Genomic DNA, 22,124 nt, shown 5'->3' with positions numbered 1-22,124 from the left:
CCAACACAATTTTGAAAAGAGATAACAAACAGCTATAAACAGCTTTAGGTAGTATGGACATTTTAACAGTATTAATTAGTCTGATTTATGAGCACAGAATATTTTATTTGTTTATGTCTTCCTCAGTTTCTTTCATCAAAGTCATGTGATTTTCAATATACAGATCTTTTATCTCCTTGATTAAATATATTTATTGGGACTTCCCAGGTGGCACTAGTGGTAAAGAGCTTGCCTTCCAATGCAGGAGACTAAGAGACCCAGGTTCGATCCCTAGGTCAGGAAGATCCCCTGGAGAAGGGCATGGTAACCCACTCCAGTATTCTTGCCTGGAGAATCCCATGGACAGAGAAGCCTTGCAGGCTATGGTCTGTAGGGTCACAAAGGGTTGGACATGACTGAAATGGCTTATCACAACAGCACAAATTGTTTTATTAACTTTGGTGCTGTTGGTAAGTGGAATCATTCTCTTTATTTCTTTTTTTCATGTTATTTGTTATTATGGTACAGAAAAGCAAATGATTTTTGAATGTTAATTTTGTATCCTGTACTAAATTTGTTGACTAGTTGTAACAGTTTTAATCATATATATATATATAATCATCTGGAAAGTGAGACTGCTTTACTGTTTTACTCAATACTTCTTCATTTCTAATTTGAATGTTTTCTTTTTCTTTTTCTTGCCTAATTACTCTGGCTAGGATTTTGAAAAGGAGTGAGGAGAGTAAACACCTTTGTCTTGGTTTTGATCTCAGAGGAAAAGTTTTTAACTTTTTACCGTTGAATATGATGTTGACTGTGGGTTTGTTGTCTGTGACCTTTACTGTGTTGAGACATGTTCCTTCCATACTCAATATTGAGTGCCTTTATCATGAAAGAATGTTGTATTTTGTCAAATGCTTTTTCTGCATCTATTGAGATGATCATATTTTTTTATTTATCATTCTATTAATGTGGTATATAATATTTATTGATTTGTATATGTCAAAATCTTTGCACTCCAGGGTTAAATCTCATTCAGTCATTGTGTGTGATTATTTTAATGTGTTGTCGAATTAAGTTTGCTTATGTTTTGTTGAGAATGTTTGCATCTCTGTTCATCAGTTATATTGATCTGTAGTTTTCTTATATTTTCTAAAGGGTATTCCCTTCAGTTTGATAGATTTGACTTTATGGAAAAGGTTGCTGTATTGGGCTTGTTTTTATTGTTTTCTTATATCTAACCAGTGGTCTATACACCTGTGTTAAGGGACTATTTCTTACAGATCTGAAATTTCACAAGTACCAGAGATTATGATCAGAGCTTATCATAGCAAAAGTAATGTCATCCCACTATACCGCTCTCCTACCTAAAGACGTCAAGAAAATGAGACTCTTGTTTCTAAAAGTTAACTATCTATAAGGAAAAAGTGTGAAAAGGGAGGACCACTTTTCTTAAATCTCAAGGAAACAGATTCTTCAATAAAATGCATAACAAGCTAGCTTTCAGTATTATTTTCTATAGGCAGGGATAAACATGCAATAGTTGAGCTAAGTGTGGTAAGAGGCATTAGTACATGGTTTTAGGGTTGTCATAGAGACAGATGAATTGGCTACAGTTTGACTTACTCATTTATCATCCAGAATAGTCTCTAACTGAAAAGCTGATACCAATTAGGATTTAGCAACTAAACTTATAAAATATTAACATGTGCAAAAGCATCCCAAATTTTCTTGAAAAAGGCCAGTTTATTTGTTTGTTTGTTTTTATCATTCATTTTTATTTATATTTTATCTATAAATACTTTAAACTAGTATTTATTTGCACATATAATAAAGCCAGAAATTGAGTTAAAATTAGTTTCTTAAAATGATGTAAATAGACGATAGGGGAAAAGGTCAGAAGCTAAGATAAAGGTGCATTTAATCTCCAACGGGGCAAATGATTTCTTAAATGATCAATATGATACTTCTGTAGATCAAGCGTGTTTCTAGAGGGCATGATATGAAATTATCATAATATTAAATAAATAAATAAAATGCATATATTCTTACATAGTAATTCATATAAATAGTATATACAGTTCTTTATAATGTTCAGTCATATGCAAATTTAGTGAAACCCTGGTGGCTCAGCTGGTAAAGAATCTGCCTGCAGTACAGGAGACCTGGGTTTGATCCCTGGGTCAGGAAAACCCCCTGGAGAACGAAATGACTACCCACTCTAGTATTGCCGGGAGAATTCCATGGACAGAGGAGCCTGGCGGGCTACAGTCCATGGGGTTGTAAAGAGTCGGACACGACTAAGCAACTAACACACAACACACAGCTTAGTAATTGATGAAAGGCAGTGCTTCCCGATCCCTGGAGACTGATTTTGCCCTTTCTCCCCTAGGGATATTTGGCAACGTCCAGAGACATTTTTGATGGTCAGAGTGCTTCTGGCACCATGTGTTTAGAGCCAGGGATGCTGCTAACAATATTGCAATGCACAAAACAGCCTCCTGTAAACACAGATTATCTGGGCTGAAATATCAGTGCTGAAAATGTTAAAAAAAAAAAACAAAAAAAACCACTGTTTATAGAATGTATCTTTACAGAACACAGTATATTGTCTAGTTGAATTCTTCCACAGATCCCACATGGAGAATTTCCTTAACTTTGAATAAGTTTGTCTATAATTAAGAACAATGTGGTACAACATATAGAAATAATGAAGCAATGCCATACTGTCCCTAAAAACAAAATGTTAAAAAAAATTTTCTTAGAAGAGTGAGAAAAGACAAAGGACTGTTTGTATCACTTGAAACCTCTATTCTGATATTACATAAAATCAGAAAACCTTAGAGTGACTATAAAAAGGGCAATGATAGTGATTATCTTATATATTTAATGCTAGAACTACTGTCATGTCATTTTTTAAAAAAATATATATACTTGCTACAGTGTAGACTACCACTTGAATCAAGTTAATTTATTCTATTAATTTATTGAATATCTGATAACTCTGAAGTGAAATGCAAGGCACAGTGTCTCAAAACATAGACTGAGGGCTTTAGGTTTGAGAGTTAAATATGGGAAAGCATAGAAAGGAATGCATTTAGGGATTTTAATTTAAAAACATAGATGAAAGTTTTAGGAAAAATTAAGCATAGGTGCCTTCCATATTCATCTGAGGAATTTTATTAGTTTAATACATCCTTTTCAACAACATCTCTGATTCCTTTAAAAAATAAAACTGAAATTTCATTAACAAAAACAAAAGCAATGTTGTATCGTACACTTCTATCAGATTAGCTTTTCCCAGAAAATAAACAGCACGCACACAAAACCAAAGAATATGCTGAGTGGCACTAATATAAATCAGCAGCAAAACCAAATAAATATTGAATAGTATTGAGTTTATTATCAGTTTTAACAAGCTTGCTTAGTCCAAAAGTAGCCAAACAATTTTTCCTTGATTCAAGCAACACTGAAGATGAAAATGCATATGGTATTCTTTTATTAGTGTACTTAGAGAAATTGCAAAATGTATACTAGACTATCAGTTCAGTTCAGTCACTCAGTCGTGTCCAACTCTTTGCGAACCCATGAATTGCAGCATGCCAGGCCTCCCTGTCCATCACTAACTCCTGGAGTTTACTCAAACTCATGTCCATCGAGTCGGTGATGCCATCCAACCATCTCATACTCTGTCGTCCCCTTCTCCTCCTGCCCCCAATCCCTCCCAGCATCAGGGTCTTTTCCAATGAGTCAACTCTTTGCATGAGGTAGCCAAAGTATTGGAGTTTCAGCTTCAGCATCAGTCCTTCCAATGAACACCCAGGACTTATCTCCGTCAGGATGGACTGGTTGGATCTCCTTGCAGTCCAAGGGACTCTCAAGAGTCTTCTCCAGCACCACAGTTCAAAAGCATCAATCCTTCAGTGCTCAGCTTTCTTCACAGTTCAACTCTCACATCTATACATGACCACTGGAAAAACCATAGCCTTGACTAGGCAGACTTTTGTTGAGAAAGTAATATCTCTGCTTTTTAATATGCTATCTAGGTTGGTCATAACTTTCCTTCCAAGGAATAAGCGTCTTTTAATTTCATGGCTGCAATCACCATCGGCAGTGATTTTTGAGCCCCCAAAATAAAGTCTGTCACTATTTCCACTGTCTCCCCATCTATTTCCCATGAAGTGATGGGACCAGATGCCATGATCTTAGTTTTCTAAATGTTGAGCTTCAAGCAAGCTTTTTCACTCTCCTCTTTCACTTTCATCAAGAGGTTTTTTAGTTCCTCTTCACTTTCTGTCATAAGGGTGGTGTCATCTGCATATTTGAGGTTACTGATATTTCTCCCAGCAATCTTGATTCCAGCTTGTGCTTCTTCCAGCCCAGCGTTTCTCATGATGTACTCTGCATATAAGTTAAATAAGCAGGGTGACAATATACAGCCTTGACGTATTCCTTTTCCTATTTGGAACCAGTCAGTTGTTCCATGATCAGTTCTAACTGTTGCTTCCTGACCTGCATACAGGTTTCTCAAGAGGCAGGTCAGGTGGTCTGGTATTCCCATCTCTTTCAGAATTTTCCACAGTTTATTATGATCCACACAGTCAAAGGCTTTGGCATAGTCAATAAAGCAGAAATAGATGTTTTTCTGGAACTCTCTTGCTTTTTCAATGAACCAGCGGATGTTGGCAATTTGATCTCTGGTTGCTCTGCCTTTTCTAAAACCAGCTTGAGCATCTGGAAGTTCATGGTTCACGTATTGCTGAAGCCTGGCTTGGAGAATCTTGAGCATTACTTTACTAGCGTGTGAGATGAGTGCAATTGTGTGGTAGTTTGAGCATTCTTTGGGATTGGAATGAAAACTGAGCTTTTCCAGTCCTGTGGCCACTGCTGAGTTTTCCAAATTTGCTGGCATATTGAGTGCAGCACTTTCACAGCATCATCTTTCAGGATTTGAAATAGCTCAACTGGAATTCCATCACCTCCACTAGCTGTGTTCATAGTGATGCTTCCTAAGGCCTTTTGACTTCACCTTCCAGGATGTCTGGCTCTAGTTGAGTGATCACACCATCGTGATTATCTGGGTGGTGAAGATCTTTTTTGTACAGTTCTTCTGTGTATTCTTGTGGTCCACTGGAGAAGGGAATGGCAAACCACTTCAGTATTCTTACCTTGAGAACCCCATGAACAGTATTAAAAAGGCAAAATGATAGGAGACTGAAAGAGGAACTCCCCAGGTCAGTAGGTGCCCAATATGCTACTGGAGATCAGTAGAGCAATAATAACTCCAGAAAGAATGAAGGGATGGAGCCAAAGCAAAACAATACCCAGTTGTGGATGTGACTGGTGATAGAAGCAAGGTACCATGCTGTAAAGAGCAATATTTCATAGGAACCTGGAATGTTAGGTCCATGAATCAAGGCAAATTGGAAGTGGTCAAATAGGAGATGACAAGAGTGAATGTCGACATTCTAGGAATCAGCGAACTAAAATGGACCGGGATGGGTGAATTTAATTCAGATGACCATTATATCTACTACTGTGGGCAGGAATCCCTTAGAAGAAATGGAGTAGCCATCATGGTCAACAAAACAGTCCAAAATGCAGTACTTGGATGCAATCTCAAAAACGACAGAATGATCTCTGTTCATTTCCAAGGCAAACCATTCAATATCATGGTAAACCAAGCCTATGCCCCAACCAGTAACGCTGAAGAAGCTGAAGTTGAACGGTTCTATGAAGACCTACAAGACCTTTTACAACTAACACCCAAAAAAGATGTTCTTTTCATTATAGGGGACTGGAATGCAAAAGTAGGAAGTCATGAAACACCTGGAGTAGCAGGCAAATTTGGCCTTGGAGTACGGAATGAAGCAGGGCAAAGGCTAATAGAGTTTTGCCAAGAGAATGCACTGGTCATAGCAAACGCCCTCTTCCAACAACACAAGAGAAGACTCTACATATGGACATCACCAGATGGTCAACACTGAAACTAGATTGATTATATTCTTTGCAGCCAAAGATAGAGAAACTGTATACAGTCGTCAAAAACAATTATGATATTTCTATGGTTCAGATCATGAACTCGTTATTGCCAAATTCAGACTTAAATTGAAGAAAGTAGGGAAAACCACTAGACCATTCAGGTATGACCTAAATCAAATCCCTTATGATTATACAGTGGAAGTGAGAAATAGATATAAGGGACTAGATCTGATAGAGTGCCTGATGAACTATAGATGGAGGTTCATGACGTTGTACAGTTGTACAGGAGACAGGGACCAAGACCATCCCCGTGGAAAAGAAATGCAAAAAAGCCAAATACTGTCTGAGGAGGCCTTACAAATAGCTGTGAAAAGAAGAGAAGTGAAAAGCAAAGGAGAAAGAAAAGATATTCCCACTTGAATGCAGAGTTCCAAAGAATAGCAAGGAGAGATAAGAAAGCCTTCCTCAGGGATCAATGCAAAATAGAGGAAGACAACAGAATGGGAAAGACTAGAGATCTCTTCAAGAAAATTAGAGATACCAAGGGAATATTTCATGCAAAGATGGGCTCAATAAAGGACAGAAATGGCATGGACCTAACAGAAGCAGAAGATGCTATACTACAAAAGTTACCAAAAATGCAAAAACACTAATCAATATAGGTACATGTCGTATCTTACTTTAAAGATTACCTAGTCATTTACTGCTGTATGACAAAATATTTGAATTCTTAGTAGCTTAAAGCAACATTTTTTACTGACACTGTGGGCCAGAACCTTAGGAAAGGCTCAGATTCACACTTCTACTCCATGGATGTCATCAGGATCAGGCTGGTCTAGAAGGCTCAATATGATTTCACTAATGTGTGGCGCAGATGGGCCCCTCTCTCTATGTTTACTCATGGCTTCTAAATGTGGTCTTCCCAACATAGAATTCAGACTTCTTAAATGGCAGCCAGGGCTCCAAGAGATGAAAGCTGAAGCTGCCAGTCCCCTTAAAGGCTGCACTTTGATCTAGCAAAACATCACTTCTTCCATATAAAATTAGTCAAAGCTATCACAGGTCAGCTCCAATTAAAGGGCAAAGAAAATAGACCCTATTTTTCACTTGAGGAATATCGAGTAAATGTAATCATGTTTAATCTATAGAATTGTAGTTCATGTTTAGTCTCTAACTTGATTTAATAACAGTGCACATGTAATGATCCTAATTAGAAGTAAGGAACAGAGTGAAAAAAGTGTAGTTGATCCTTTGGGATCTTATCCATGCCTATTATTTGTTCATTTAAGCCATATGATTTGTCCAGATATAGCTGACCCATGTGGCATTTCCACCATGTTTTAAAAACAGGACAAGTTTTCTTAAAGAATGAATATTAGAGTATATAAAATCACCCTATTGTGGAAATCCATGTTATATTGAGTTTAGTTTTTTCCTGTAGTACAGATTTCGTACTTTAATTCTACTGATGGCAAATTTGTAGGAAAAGTTATTTTTAATATCACTTTTGGGCTTCCCTGGTGGCTCTGTGGTAAAAAATCTGCCTGCCAATGCAGTAGACATGGGTTTGATCCCCGGTCTGGGAAGATTCAGTATGCCAGGAAGTAACTAATCCTGTGTGTCGCAGTTAATTGAGCCAGTGCTAGTAGAGCCTGGGGAAACCCGCAACTGCTGAGTCACGTGCTACAATTACCAAAGCCCATGCACCCTGGAGCCTGTGATCTGCAACAAGAGAAGTCACTGCAATAAGAAGCCCATACACCAAAGCTACAGAGTAGCCCCCACTTGCCGCAGCTAGAGAAAAACCTGGGTAGCAACGAAGACCCAGCATAGACAAAAATAAAATAAATAAAATCACTCTGAGTCATTGTTAACAAGCATAAAAAAAGCACATATGCACATGTGTATACAGACACACACACACATCTATGGATATACATACGTATGCATATATATGTAAATATATATACATGCATATAGGAATATAGATAAACATACCATACACACATATATATGGATATAAATTGATCATACAATGGCTCCATAAATCTTTAAAGAGTCACACCAATAGTATTTTATTTTTCAATATTTACATATAGGGTAAACAATAAAAGAACCTCAAGCAGAGGGCTCCGCAGTATGGCTAGAGATCCAGTTTTTTGATCAGAGGCAACATTCTCTGTTACTGCAGCTTTTGACTTACGGCTTCAAATAAGCTTTGAAAAATATAATAGAACATCTTTAATTAAATCCCCCAAACTCACATTCATGGATAAATAATAATCCATCAGCTATTTTATTCTCTAACTGTACCCCCAGAGAACTTGACAGTCTTAATCACTTCAGCCATTTATACCTTCCTCTTGGCTTTATTTCAGTCAAGCCATTTAGTGGAGTTTATCTAAATTACTGTATCTTTCTTCTTATCACACATTCAGAGCTGTAACATAGAAACTAATTTCAGGTGCAAAATAGAATATCGCAGAGGCCCAGACATCAGTAGTACAGGCACATTAGAATGAAAAGTTACCTGTCACTAGTGGGTATTTGTCTCTGTAATGAGCTGAGAGGTAAAAGGAACCGTGGCTATAAAAAAATTAGGAGACACCAGTAGAATTGCAGAATCCTCACTCAGAAAGACAATAGATTCCTGCATCCAAGCTCTGGAAATCAGCACATCACCAATAAAAAAATATTTTGAAATATGTTCTACTACTTGTTTTGGATAAAGAGACTCTTTTGGTAAAGATAATCCAAAACAGAGAAAAATGCCCTTGTCTTTGCTAAAATACCATATCATGTAGACACAGTGTTTCAGTAGAAGCAGTTTTATCACTTACAGCAATATTGCTCAACATGACATAATTCACAAAAGGTTGAATGATATCCTAATAGCACTGTGTGAATGATATATATACATTTTTAACACAGAGATAGTCAAAAAAGGTACTAATGCCAAATTCATCCATTTTGGAAACAAGGACTTTTTTTATGATTTTAACTCTAAATTGTTCCAAAGTGGCCACATTGGCTCAGATTTTAATGTAAATGTTATATAGATACCATTCCGCATTTATCACCACGAAAAGAGCAGCTTGGTTATTTCTGAAACTAATATCTAGTTTATAGGTAGCAGGGAATGGATCATTCATTTTGTTGCCTAGCTTCTCTTCAGCATCACGTCTTGCCTTTTGAAGCCTTCTTACTTTATGCTCCAGCAAAACTTGACTACTTTCTATTCCCTTAATATGTAGTATCATCTTTTCTTCAGAGAATTTCAAGCATACTCTTCCTAAGAGTTTGGAGGTATGGATTTCTGTTTGTAGTGACTGTCCTATGTCTTGAACATTGTGGTTAACAGGCTGGGCTCTGACCTCAAACTGCTTGGTTTTGAATCCTTCTCTGCCATTTGGTTGGACTTCCCAGGTAGTTCAGTGGCAAAGAACCCACCTGCCAATGTAGGAGGTGTGGATCTGATCCTGGATCAGAAAGATCCCCTGGAGTAGAAAAGGGCAACCCACTCCAATATTCTTGCCTGGATATTTCCATGGACAGAGGAGCCTGGTGGGTTACAGTCCATGGGGTCACAAAGATTGGACACGACTGAGTGACTGAACATGCATATGCTGCTACTTGATAGTTGCATAATTTGGGGCAAATTACTTAACTTAGTAATTACTGGGACCTAGTTTCCTTATCTGAAAACGGACTAAAAATTATGCCGACCTCTAGAATTATTGAGATAAGAAACTGAAATTATATAGACGAGGAGGTGGTATTTGTGGTTACCATTAAAGCTCTTTTTCTTCATAGTTATAGCCTCTGGTTAGTGAAAGTACCTCTGCTGTTTTGCCAGTGTCCGTATATAGAGGCTGATATTATCAGAAACTGAAGCAAAATATCTGAGTGCATTTAGCTTTGTTTGCTTTCTAACAGAATGCAAGCATTCCTAATTTGAGGAGCTGAAAAGAAGGATGAAAGAGTCTCCTGTTGTGTTTACTCACATACTATTGCTGAGCTTGTTAGAAAAGGTTTCTTCCCAGCAATCTGTGTTCCGTAGCTTGTCCCAGGATGGAATGAAAGCAGAAACTGATACAAAGAAGTTTATCATGTTGTGCCACCTTATAAGTTGTCCCCCTGATAAACTCTGAGCGAAAGCAGGCAAAACTCTCAGTTCTCATTCTCCTTTGCCTGTGTGTGTTGGTATCTAAAATAAGAGTTATTTCAGCAGAGTGTACTGTTTTTTGCTTGAACTTAACAATAAGTGAAGTGACCTGAAAAATGGTTGTACTTGCGGAGTGGTGCTCACTAGTTTCTTTCTTATGTTTCCTATTTTCACTGAATCAAAAATTCTAATGTCTTTATAGGACTTACTTATTTTTGGACTAATCATATTATTTACTATTCTAGTGCTAACTTATGTTCTTCCATGAGTTCTTTTTGCAGAAAAGAAGAAAATGAGATGTGGTTTATGAAATGATCATGGAATGTTTCAAAGAATTATTATTTAATATTTTATTTGTGTATAATTTCATATAGGATAGTCATATAGGATATTAGTTCCATATTTACTTAAAATTGAAGACTAATAATTGTAGAGTTGAATTTGAAATATTGTCCTACAGTATTCCATCTCGTATTTGACACATGGTGAAATTTATGTAAATTTATATTTATATGTATATGATGCAAATTATTCACAATATAGAATATTACCCTTAAAATTTTAAAGGAATCGTTACTCACATATACCAAATGCTTAAGAGCACAGAATTTTGATGCCAATATTAGTACATAACTTTAAGCTCAGATTGCAATTTAAGAAGACCCCAAAAGATAAAGCTTAACGTTTAAAGATATTTAAAAACATAGTGACCATAGTGGACAGTGGAAGATCATTTGGATAAAGCCATATATCACATTTCCCAAGCCCAGAGGTAGAGATGCTTTTCCTGACCAAATGCATCACAAACTAGCTGACTAATACAATGGGTTGACACCTTTATTTGGATGTATTTGTGAATTGACTGCACCTATATTAATTGTTATCATAATAGTAAAGCTCCATAGAGAATATCATAATCATTAGGAAGTACAAATTTAGAAAGAAGGCCTAGGGATTTTATCCCAGTAAGTATTCTATATGAATGCAATTGTTTGTTCCTCAGTGACATAGAACATCTCATCTTCAATGTTTGGTTCTAGCATGATAACTGGATAAAGTATCTTTTAGAAATATGTGTTAAATGAATAGTAGTCTTTGGCTGTATGCACTTGTTATGAGTTGAACTGTGCTCCCCCTAAAACTGATATGTTAAAGTCCTAACTCCTAGCACCTCAGATATAAGTACCTCAATGATTTGGGCTACTTATTTGGAGATAAGGTCTTTACAGAGGTAACCAAGTTAAAGGAGTTCATTAGGGTGGACCCTACTCTAATATAACTGGTGTCCTTATAAATAGAAGAAATTCAGATATAGAGACACATGCACAGGGTGAATGCCACATAAAAGTGAAGATAGCCATCAGTAAGTCAACACAGAGAGACCTGGGATAGATCCTTCTCTCACAATCCTCACAAGGAATGAACTGCTGGAAGCTTGACTTTGAACTTCAAGCTTCCAAACCTGTGAGGCAATTATTTCTGTTAGGTGAGCCTCCAGTTTGTGGTGCTTTGTGACAGCTTCTCTAGCAAACTAATAAAGCACTCTAAAATGCAGAAGCAACACTTGAAATAGGCTGTGAAGCATGGCCAAAAATTTTTTAAAAAGGAAAAGGTAAATTAATAATCAAGTCTTGTTGACTGATAAGTGTTGACCAAGTTAAGAGAAGCATCATCCTACCTCAAGTTAGCCCTGAAGTTTGCAGCTAGAGTAGCAGATCTTAATCTTGTATCAAATCATACTGCCATGTTGCCATGGGTTGCAAGTGATATTACAGCATACTTTTATTAAAAATATGAGTCATAAGTTGGTGAACTATATATATTTCAAAAGAGGTTCAGCAGATTCTCAAAGGTCTAATACTCTAATCCCCAAGATGGTAGAAAATTCTGGTTGGACTCTGTCCGATGATAAAACAAAGAATGAATTTATGAAAATTTGAATATTATCTATTAAAAAACCTAACAATCTCAGACTCTCCAACATAGGGATAAAAAACATGACATACTTCATTAGTTTCTGAGGTTATTATTGTGATTACAGCCATCTAGTCAATAATTCCTAGTGACATAACCATCAAAAATTGTAAATTGTATTCAACTTGTTTTGTGAAAGACATCAGTAAAATAAGTAACAGTACATTTTGGAAAGATTCCTGGTAAGAGTAGACGGAAATAAAATCTAGATTTTCAAAAAGTAGCACTTGGTTTTGTTACAAAATCTGTTCTGTAGAAGAGTTCATTCCCTGAAATTTCAAGGTTTGTCTCCCACTTTTAGCACTGCCCTTTCAGCCATCTGCCAAAAAAAGGCAGAATGTGCACAAGGATACAGAACTCCAGTGACTCTGGCTGCCCTAAGAAATATTAGAATTGATTATATAGCTTTAAGAAAGTGAGATATTATTTTCAAATTAAAGAAAAAAATCTATATCCTGCTATTTATAGTAAAAAGAATAGAAAAAGAAATGAAGAAAGTGTCAGGGGGAAGGTAACAGATTCCCGTGGGGTTTTTGTTTGTTTGTTTGTTTGTTTTTAATACAATTGCCATGATTGAGGTGTCATACACTTTTCTTGTGTTAGTTCACTTATTGTGTATATGGGCAGCAAGGGGTAGATTCACCAATCCAAAGTCTGTGGAAATCTGCATGGAAAATTCTGCTGCACAAATTTGCTTAATTGAAATGTATGCACATGTGCTGTGTAAAATTAATGACTCTGCTAAATATTTAAATGTTCATAAAGTATTTCAACATCTGCTTCCTTCATACAGATTTTTTTTTTTAATTCCTGAGTTCCAGTATTTTGAAAGAGGACGACATACACATATGCTTTCTTATAAGATTTCTTATTACTGAATAAGTATAACATTTATTAAAGTATTGCATTCTACAAAAAGAATTAAGTGAAATTATTTTAGAAAGCTTCTGTAAACTCCATCCAAAGATCAGAAATAAAATTTCTATTTTATTTTATTTTATAAAATAAAATAAATATAATATAAAAAATATTTTATATTTACTTTATTATAAAATAAAAATTTTATTTTATTTCAGAAAATAAAATAAAAAAGAAAAAAATAAGAGGATTTCATTTTTATCTTTCTTATCAGTAAGTCTGTATTTAAAACCCCAATTAAATGTTCAATATATCCAGTATCTTAGTTTCTTTACCTTGAAAAACAAAGCCTAAGAACAAGCTTCATTGCAGGTTCTTTATTTTTGGAAGTGGTACATGTGGTGTGGGATTGAAAGTAGTAAAAACAGGAAGGAATGAAAGGCTATTGAAGGGTGAGTTCACTGATGGATGAACACTTAGGACAACAGGGTCTCATCACACTGAGACATTTAAAAGATGAAGCACCGCAAAGTTGTTCACCTAGAGAATAGGAAAAGAACATTTATTTACCAGCTCCTATCTTCATTAACCAACAGTCATCCCGAGAACTTTTCATTCCTTTGCACTTCTAGATTATGCATAATTATGTGCTAAAAGGCTGAAAAAATGTAAGGCAGAAATATAGCTGAACAAATGCTGTTAGGATATATGCCTGCAGGAAGTTACTTGTGCAGAAATAGAGTAAAAGGTGTCCTAACTGAATGGGCAACAAGGCTAAAGAGGTTTCTAACATACACAAAGTGTAATATTTGTATAAATATTGATTATTTTGACATCTGATTGCTATTGCCTTGTTTTCAACAGTAATAAAACTTTTTATGATAAATAATTTTAAATAAATATCAATTAAGATGTTAATTTATTATATTAGAGGTAAAATACAAATAGATTTTGAAAGCATGATTCTTGCCTTGTGTGTTTTACACTCAAATACTTTCTAAGGTCAAATAGGTAATGTGAGGAGTACAGGAAACTTAGACCACAGGATTGATGAAAACTGTGACCAACTAAAAAGCGTACACCCCGTTTAAGGGTATTGTCTGCTTCTCAGCTCCTGTCCTTCTTTGCTAATTAAAAATACTGACTTTGGATTGTTGCGTCATCTGATTTTTAGGAAAATCAAAATCTGAATTTTATGAGAAATTTCAGTTTTTAAAATCTCAGAAGAAAAAATAATTTTCAAGCTGATAACCACCCATAGGTTGCTAAGCATTGATACCAAGTTTAATTATTCATTATAAATTCTGTATACTAGAAACTGAATATTGCTATTAAAAATTTAATTATATTCTTTCTTCACTCCCAATATTTCAAACAAAGTCTTGACTTCTTATATGCATTTTTTTTTTTTTACTTACATGTGCTTGTGAGACAATAAAGAGTTTGAAAAGTTTAATAAAAGTAGTCTATACATTGACCAAAGATGATGAAGTGACATGAACCAAGCCTGAATCAATCAATCAGTTGATTCCTTGAAGCCTGATCAATCAAGCAAGTGAAGCGAAATTGCTCAGTTGTGTCTGACTCTTTGCAACCCCATGGACTGTAGCCTACCAGGATTCTCCGTCCATGGGATTTTCCAGGCAAGAGTACTGGAGTGGGTTGCCATTTATTTCCTTCTCCAGGGGATCTTCCCAACCCAGGGATCGAACCTGGTCTCCCACATTGTAGGTGGACACTTTACTGTCTGAACCACCTCAATCAAGCAAGCAACCGAGCAAATAAGCTCTAAAGCAATCATATAAAACAATGTCCAACTTTGGCCAAATAAGACTGAGAAAGTCAGAAGTTGGCTTTCATTAGACCCAATGTTGACACTACAATTTCCAGAAAGAATTTTTCAACTTGGTGACTTGATGATTTGTCCACAAGTGTAGTGGCCATTGTAGTACTACAATTTAAAAAGCATACTTTTATTTTACCTCTTGTAAGTTTTCAGTAATAATCAAGAATTTTAAGATATTTTTTGTTTTATATCATTGTGACTTTCACAGAGTAAGGTGCCTGGTATTTTCAATTATTACTAAGTCTCAGTGTTAATGTGTAATATAGGGGAGATAAGACAGGTACAAATGTTTGAAAATTAAAAAAAAAAAAAAAAAACTTGCCTTGGCATTGCTAGTTTCTCATGAATTAGGACAGATCTTTGGAATTCCTTTGAGTGAGTGGCCCTATGTACATAAGCCTTCTTAATAAAGCGAGATGAAACTTAACCAGTTTCCTGGAAAGTAGTTCTGCTTTACCCCTGTAAATCTTCAACATAATTCTGATCCAACTTCATATGTGTCAGTTCAGTGTTGAAAAGAAAACTGATTTCCTGCTGATCCAGGATCAACAATTCAATAAGCTTGTGTCTGTTGAGATTCAGACTTGTTTTAAGTATATAGGCATCTTAAGTCATGTCAGTAGAATGCCTGGCAATGCAAAGTATGCTAGGATAAAGTGGGTCTTTGCTTTGGAAGTTCTCCTTCTCTTTCTTTGTTTTCCCCTGTTCCCCAAGTCTACCTCATCCTATCTTTTATAATCTCTAGTGAGCAGAGCACACTCACATATGTGATTTTATCTGACACACTTTCACACTTATGCACACACATGTTATACTCCTCTGATTCTACTCTGGGGACTATTCCAATTGCCTCTGAATCAGGGATGCCGTTCGTGAATATTTGAAAGCAAAGCATTGTCTACATCTGTGGATTTATAGTGATTTCCTGATCCCACTAAAACTCCACTTTCTCTCTTCAATGTTAGCTGTAATCCTTCCTTTGTTCTACCATAGGAAATACAAGAAATCAAATTAAATTGATTCTTTGAAATGTTTGAAGGCTTATTCTTCTCTTAGGTATTAGAGTGGCTTCATCATTCATTAAAGGATACTTTTGAAATTCCATACATATTACCTAGCATTGTGAAATCCTAAAAATGATAGCTGATTTCTATTTGAACAAAGCACTTCTCCCTTAGGCATAAGCATAGGTCTGCACTGCTGGGTTTGTTTTTCAACATTATTCAAAAGAACAGAAGATACTCATGGAGAGCTGCAAAGTAAATAAAAAGAGCTCTTCAGTAAATCACAAAATTATGCTCTTTCTTGTAGGATCAATATTGCCCTTTTTCAAATTGAGGTGTATGGACTACAAATATTATATTTACCCAAGTGTTTAGGGAATTATTTTTTTTAAACTTCATAAGCTTGTTTTTTAGCTCCTTTGGTTTGCGTGTTAACTCAGCAAGTTAACTACATTTAACCTGAAAGGAAAAGTGGCCCAAAACTTCATCAGTTAATAGGGTAATAAATTAGAAACTGACCTACCTCAGAACTGGTGAGTCAGTGTCTGTGTGAAACTCTCCTTTCTAATGCTGGATTGCTAGATGTCCACTCCCATTCACCCTCTACCTTGATTCAGAATTAATTCAACAAAACTGCTTCATGATTAAAGTAGTTCAAGCAATACATGATACATATCACTCACCCCTTCTTTGCTTTAATCTTTCTGTTTTAGTTTTCTTTTATTGGTCTGTTTTTTTCTTTCAAATAGTATTACATAGAGGTCAACTCTGGAGAAGGAAAATGCAGGACACATAAGAGATGCAGGTTTTGATCCCTGGGTCAGGAAGATTCCCTAGAAGAGGGCATGGCAACCCACTCCAGTATTCTTGCCTGGAGAATCACATGGACAGAGGAGCCTGGTGGGCTGCTGTCCATGGGGTCACACAGAGTTGGACATGGCTGAAGCGACTTAGCATGCATGCATGCATTGGAGAAGGAAATGGCAACCCACTCCAGTATTCTTGCCTAGAGAATCCCAGGGACAGAGGAGCCTGGTGGGCTACCATCTATAGGGTCGCACAGAGTTGGACATGACCGAAGCGACTTGGCAGCAGCAGCAGAAGTCAACTCAATAATATTCTTTTTACATCTGTGTTAAAAATTAGTAGTGATGAAATTACATGCACACAAACTCAGTGGCTATTTTATAAAATATCCATTTTATTGTTCAGGATTTTGTATGTCAGGGATTATGGGCTCAGATTATCAGATGCTATGTTTCTTCTGGGATCCAGGATGATTTCATAGGGGGATCTAGATACTACCTGTCCTCTGTGGTACATAGATTCTCCTGTTCGTGACCTTCCACTCTCTCCATGAAAACTATCACCATTAGGGAGTTGAGAATAATATTTTATACTTGGTAGATTAGATTTAAGAATGAACGCAGAAACATAAGGCCTTGTAAATGTTAAGCTCAAAGTCATATTAATGATACCTCTGCAGCATTTTAGTAGTTAAAACAAGTCACTGACCCAGCCCAGATTCAAGTGGAGGGGAAAACAATCTACTTCTTGATGTACAGAGTGGAATATGTATACAGAAATGAAGATATTGTTGGTAGCCATCTTTGCAGCCAATCTACCATAATATTATGTGTGTGTGTGTGTGTATAGATAGATATAGTATTTTATGTGTTAAATGTTTTCTTTTTGCTAGTATGTGGAAATGCAAATTTTTTATGTTTATGTTTGTATCTAGTGACTTTGCTAAATCTAGTTATAATAGATTGTTATCAGATTCTTTAAACTAGATAGATAGTCATCAATCTTTATGTGATGTTTAATGGGGTTCTGACTTTTACTTTTGGTTAATTGGTGATTAATCATGCTTAGCCTTTATCATTCTCCATTGCATCATGAGCACTTAGGAAGAGCCTTCAGATTCTATCATTTTTATAACTAGTAGTTCCTCTAAAGTCTCAAAAGCCTGAGATACTATAATATAACAGCAATTGTTCACACCAGTAAATGGCTCCACTGTTACAACTTGCTACAGGGTCTTCTGCACTTTTCCTTCTACCAGCAATGGATTTTTCATTGCCAGCCAGCTGGAAGGTGATACAACTCCAAAATAACATTTTGATGTCTGTTTTCCTGGAACGTTCCTAGTACCAAGTGTCTTAGAACAAGTTCCCTAGAAAATAGACTCTGAGATGAGGATTTGGGGGGTGCCCTCAGGATCAGCATCTGTGTGAGGAATAGAGGAAGCAAGATGCACAAAGGACAGAGTAGAGCCATGATGAATGGTAACAAAGGTCTCAGCTAACTCTGCAGGGACCTCTGAGCCAGGGATGTCCCTTCATATGGGCCAGATACTGACGGCTCTGCATTAGCCGGTCATTGGAGGCAGGTGCCTTCAGAACAGAGGAGTGACCTTGGGTGGGATGTCTCTTTGATGCAGAGAAATTCCTGGAGCAGGACTGAGCTAAGAGGCTTGGGTTGCCAGTATCTCCAGAACCTAAGAAAGTGAGTGGCTTATTACTGAAGGGAAGATTTGAGATGTCCACACAGTAGTCAATACCTGTGGATTCCAATCACAATTATGTTAGACTTTTTCATTGTGTCTCATATGTCTCTTATACTCTTCTTTGTATTTAATTTTCATCCTTTTCTGTTTGTAAATAAATCAGGATTATTTTATTGAAATTTTCAAGTCACAAATCTCTTCTATTCTGTCCAATCCATTACTCAGCTTATATAGTGGGCTCTTAGTTATTGCATATTTTATATTTTAGACTTTTATTTGATTATTTTTCTTAGTTTTCATTTCTCTGATGCAATTCTTTTATTGTCATTTTGAACATTTTAATCACATTTAGTTTAAGTACCTGTCTAAAAATTCCATTACCTTGATGACCTATGGGTTTATTTTTGTTGTCTGTGTTATTCTTATGCTATTTTTCCTTCATAGGCCCTGTGATGTTTTATTTTATACAGCATATTAGCCTGGGCTGCCATCCCTAATAAAAGATCATAGACTGGATGGCTTAACCAAGAATAATTTATTTCTCACAGTTCTGGAGGCTAGAAGTCCAAGAAGGAGGTGTCAGCTGACTTATTTCCCAACTTTCTTTCCCAGAAGGCTTTTTCCTTGCTGTCTCCTCAGACGGCACAGAGAAAGGGGACTCTGATCTCTCTTTCTTTCCTCAACAGGACCCTAATCTCACCATGGGGCTCCACCCTCATGACCTAATTTATACCTAACTACTTCTCAAAGTCCTGTTTCTACCCATCACATTTTGACTTTAGGGCTTCGGCATTTGAATTTGTGTGGGAAACAAACGCTCTGTCCATAACACTGGATGTTGAAAAAAAGAAAAAAGCACTAAAGAAACTTCAGAGATGATTCTACCTTCTAGCACTCAGCTAGATTAGAAAAAAATACCTTAATCCAAACAGTGTCTACACAGGCTAGCAGGTGGGGATCAGATATTATTGTTTATTTCTGTTTTTCCCTCACTCTGGAATAAAACCTGTCTACCAACTAGAGTTAGGGTGTTTGGCTTACCTATTTTCCATCTATTTAGTGGTTGTTGTTCAGTCATTCAGTCATAACGGACTCTGCAACCACATGAACTGCAGCATGACAGGCTTCCCTATCCTTCACCATCTCCTCGAGTTTGTTCAAACTCATGTCCATTGAATCATTGATGCCATCCAATCATCTCTCATCTTCTGTCATCCCCTTCTCCTCCTGCCTTCAATCTTTCCCAGCATTGGGGTCTTTTCCAATGACTCAACTCTTCACACCAGGTGGCCGAAGTATTAAAGCTTCAGCATCAGTCCTTCTAGTGGATATTCAGGGTTGATTTCCTTTAGAACTGACTGGTTTAATCTCCTTGCTGTCCAGAGGATTCTTAAGAGCCTTCTCCAGCACGACAGTTCGAAGGCATCAGTTCTTCAGTGCTCAACCTTTTTTATTGTCCAGCTCTCACACTCATACATGACTACTGGAAAACCATAGCTTTGACTAGACAGATCTTTGTCGGCAAAGTACTGTCTTTGGTTTTTAATACGCTGTCTAGGTGTGTCACTGCTTTTCTTCCAAAGAATAAGCATTTTCAAATTTCATGGCTGCAGTCACCATCTTCAGCAATTTTGGAGCCATGGAAAATAAAGTCTCTCGGTTTCCATTGTTTCGGTCTACTGCCATGGAATGATGGAATCGGATACCATGATCTTAGTTTTTTGAATGTTGATTTTTAAGCCAAATTTTTTACTCTCCTCTTTTACTTTCATCAAGAGGATCTTTAGTTCTTTGCTTTCTGTCATAAGGGTGGTATCATCTGACTATCTCAGGTTATTGATATTTCTCCCAGAAACCTTGATTCCAGCGTGTGCTTCACCCAGCACAGCATTTTGCGTAATATACACTTCAGTTCAGTTCAGTTCAGTCACTCAATCGTGTCTGACTCTTTGCGACCCCATGAATTGCAGCACGCCAGGTCTCCCTGTCCATCACCAACTCCTGGAGTTTACTCAAACTCATGTCCATTGAGTCGGTTATGCCATCCAGCCATCTCATCCTCTGTCATCCCCTTCTCCTCCTGCCCCCAATCCCTCCCAGTATCAAGGTCTTTTCCAGTGAGTCAACTCTTCACTTCAGGAGGCCAAAGTACTGGAGTTTCAGCTTCAGCATCAGTCCTTCCAATGAACACCCAGGACTGATCTACTTCAGGGTGGACTGATTGGATCTCCTTGCAGTCCAAGGGACTCTCAAGAGTCTTCTCCAACACCACAGTTCAAAAGCATCAACGTTTCGGCACTCAGCTTTCTTCACAGTCCAACTCTCACATCCATACATGACCACTGGAAAAACTATAGCCTTGACTAGACGGACCTTTGTTGACAAAGTAATGTCTTGCTTTTTAATATACTATCTAGGTTGGTCATAACTTTCCTTGCAAGGAGTAAGCGTCTTTTAATTTCATGGCTGCAATCACCATCAGCAGTGATTTTGGAGCCCCCAAAAATAAAGTCTGACACTGTTTCCACTGTTTCCCCATCTATTTCCCATGAAGTGATGGGACCAGATGTCACGATCTTAGTTTTCTGAATGTTGAGCTTTAAGCCAACTTTTTCACTCTCCTCTTTCACTTTCATCAAGAGGCTTTTTGTTCCTCTTTACTTTCTGCCATAAGGGTGGTGTCATCTGCATATCTGAGGTTATTGGTATTTCTCCCAGCAATCTTGATTCCAGCTTGTGTTTCTTCCTGTCCAGCGTAGGAGCATATAAGTTAAATAAGCAGGGTGATAATATACAACTTTGACATACTCCTTTCCCAATTTTGAACCAGTCCATTGTTCCATATCCGGTTCTAACTGTTGCTTCTTGACCTGAATACAGGAGGGAGGTAAAGTGGTATTCACATCTGGTATTCACATCTCTTTAAGAATTTTCTACAGTTTATTTTGATCCACACAGTCAAAAGCTTTAGTGCAGTCAATGAAGCAGAAGTAGATGTTTTTCTAGAATTCTCTTGTTTTTTCTGTGATTCAACGCATGCTGGCAGTTTGATCTCTGGTTCTTCTGCCTTTTCTAAATCCAGCTTGTACATCTGGGAGTTCTTGGTTCACATACTGTTGAAGCCTCGCTTGAAGGATTTTGAGCATTACTTTGCTAGCATGTGAAATGAGTAGAATTGTGTGCTAGTTTGAACATTCTTTGCCACTGCCTTTCTTGAAAACTGACCTTTTTCAGTCCTGTGGCCACTGCTGAGTTTTCTGGTATATTTAGTACAACACTTTAGCAACCTCTTCTTTTAGGATTTGAAATAGCTAAGATGGAATTCCATCACCTCCACTAGGTTTGTTCAAAGTGATGCTTCCTAAGGCCCACTTGACCTCAGACTCCAGGATGTCTGGCTCTAGGTGTGTGATCACACCATCGTGGTTATCTGGGTCATTAAGATGTTTTTGGATCATTCTTCAGTGTATTCTTGCCACCTCTTCTTAATATCTTCTGCTTCTGTTAGGTCCATACCGTTTCTTTCCTTTATTGTGCTGTCTTTGGATAAAATTTTCCTTTAGAGTCCCTAATTTTCTTGAACAGATCTCTAGTCTTTCCCATTCTATTCTTTTCCTCTATTTCTTTGGATTGTTCAGTTAGAAAGCTTTTCTTATCTCTCATTGCTATTCTCTGGAACTCTGTATTCAGATGGATATATCTTTTCTTTTCTCCTTGCCTTTAGCTTCTCTTCTTTTCTCAGCTATTTGTAAGGCCCCTTCAGTCAACCATTTTGCCGTTCTGCATTTCTTTTTCTTGTCTATGGTT

This window comes from Cervus canadensis, chromosome 14 (assembly GCF_019320065.1).
Source record: "Cervus canadensis isolate Bull #8, Minnesota chromosome 14, ASM1932006v1, whole genome shotgun sequence".
Taxonomy (NCBI): Eukaryota; Metazoa; Chordata; class Mammalia; order Artiodactyla; family Cervidae; genus Cervus; species Cervus canadensis.
Note: the sequence above shows the minus strand (reverse complement) of the source record.